We start from the raw sequence: 2,326 nt of genomic DNA, 5'->3' as shown, positions 1-2,326 counted from the left end.
CGTCGTCGACCGCGGGCTCGCCGTCGGCAAACTCGACCTGCGGGGCGGGAGGGGCGGCGGGTGGGGTGGTGGCGGGTGAGGTGGTGGCGGGTGAGGGGTGGTGGGTGAGGTGGTGGAGGTGAGGAGGGCGGCGAGGGAGGGGAAAGAGGAGGCGAGGCAAGGGGTGGCGAGGGTGTGGCGGCGGGAGGGGAGTGGGCTGAGGAGAGGGGATCGGCCCGCTTGGGAAGGAGAGGGTGTGGCGGCGGGGCCGGGTCAGGTCGTGGCGGCGGCGCCCTTCACCTTTGCCGACTCCACCATCCGCTCGCGCAGCTGCTTGACCTCGGCGGACTCCTCCACGCCATCCGTCTTGACGGCGGCCTCGGGGTCGAGCATGCCCTTGAGGGCGCGCTGCACGTCGTCCACCCACGCCTCCCCCTGCGTCGCGTTCCGCACCGCCACCTCCACCGCGCGGCCAGTCATCGAGCCGAGCTTTGAGCCGTTTAGCTTTGAACCCTCGAAGATCTTTGCAATCTTGGCCTCGCGGTCGGTGCGAATGAAAGCCGGCGTCGCGCGCAGCTTGCCGTCGGCCACGAGGGCGTCGCAGACGGCGGAGGCGAGCGCGGCGGCGTCCCAGGAAGCATCAATCGCCATGGTGATATGTCTGTCTCGTGGTCGAATGAAGAAAACAACAGTTGGTGCAAGCGTTCCCGTGCCTCGACAACTGAGAGAGAGAGAGAGAGAGAGAGAGAGAGAGAGAGAGAGAGAGAGAGAGAGAGAGAGAGAGGAGGAGGAGGGCTCATGCGTAACGACGCTGCTAGAGATGCCTTTCGGGGCCCAGAGATAAAACTTCTGATGCCATGCGTGACCTAGTAGTGTCCCCAGCTATGGCCTATGGGCGTGTCCACGTTGGAGCCAGGTGTGGTGTGGGCGCGAGAATAGCTCCGCCGTTCATGGAGGCAACCGATGCGAGTCGACTGGTGTGTGTCGTCGTGGTTTCGTATCAAGGATTCTCTCTCTCTCTCTCTCGACAACTGCCGCTGGTAGGCGCGCCGCGCCGAACCAGGGCGGGCGCGCCGCGGCCGCGCGCAACCTTCGTCACAATGCCAACCGCGCGCGGCCGTCGACCGGCAAGCACACGCCTCGACTCGGACACACTGTTCCGAGGGCAAGGGAGAGGGGCTGGCTCCTAGCCCGAGAGGGGAGCTTCCGAGACCCACTACATGACCACGCACACACCATCCCGCGGCCTCGCGGTCGGCGGGATTGCAACCAATCTTCGCGTGCCGCCTGTCGTTCGATTCGGGCGCCTTGGGCGTCGGGGTGGCGAGCAGGGGACGCAGCTCTGAGCGCCCAGCGACGCGTGCCGGATGGAGTCTACGAGGAGGGCGGCGACCTCGACCGACTATGGAGGACCCGTCGCCAGACGACGCAGGGCAGAAGACGGTGAGGCGGAGCAGACGCGCAGGGCGAGACGAGGGAGGGAGCAGGACTTTGCGGAGATCAGCAGGAGGATGTACGAAGAGATTAGGAACAGCAGGGACCCGAGGGACCATGTGGAAGACGGCTACGGGGTACCCTTTAGTGCTAGTCCCCCATCGGGGAGGACGACCCCGGCTAGTCGCCGACCACACCCACAAAGAACCCTGCACAAAGATCGCAAGGGCGGGGGCCTGTTCCTTTTTACCCATCTCACAGTAGAGAGGTGTCCGTTTTTATTTATTTATTTAAGGTGTACTCTCCTATAGTCCACGGTGTAGTGCAGCGAGCGCAAAAGTAGTGGGACGGAGGGGGTCTTTCTTTCCCGGAGCTCGCCAAGGAGGGCTCCGCGGGATCGCGGTCTGCTCCTCGCGGCAAGAAGGGCAAGGCGCAGGCCAAGGGCAGGGAGCGGGCGAGGCATGCGGCTTGGCGGGAGGCAGTCCGCTTCGTGGCGGTGAGCCAGGATGGCGCCGGCGCCTTCCTCAACGCCATCCCAATGCGGGATGACATGCGAATGGAGACTTGGGCGATGCGTCTTTCGGTGCAGCGCCGCCTGGGTCTCCCCCTCGACGTGGCCTGCCAGGCCGCGGCGGCGGGCAAGAAGACTCGGAATGGGAAGACCCACGACGAGTATGGCGACGCTGCTGTCAACGTACCGCAGCAGGGCCACAACACCAGACACAAGTACACGCTTCGACGCCTCATCCTCGCCCTACGCGCCGCGTGGGGCACCGCTGTGCGAATGGAGCCGAAAGCCCACCTCGGTCAGAGTTACAACAAACAACCCGACGTGGACGCGGACAACATTGGCTCGCACGGCACGCACTATTGCGGAGGCGTCACGGTCGTCTGTTCCCTCAGCAGCAGCGGG

This window comes from Emiliania huxleyi (assembly GCF_000372725.1).
Source record: "Emiliania huxleyi CCMP1516 chromosome Unknown EMIHUscaffold_201, whole genome shotgun sequence".
In the NCBI taxonomy this organism is placed as follows: Eukaryota; Haptophyta; order Isochrysidales; family Noelaerhabdaceae; genus Emiliania; species Emiliania huxleyi.
Note: the sequence above shows the minus strand (reverse complement) of the source record.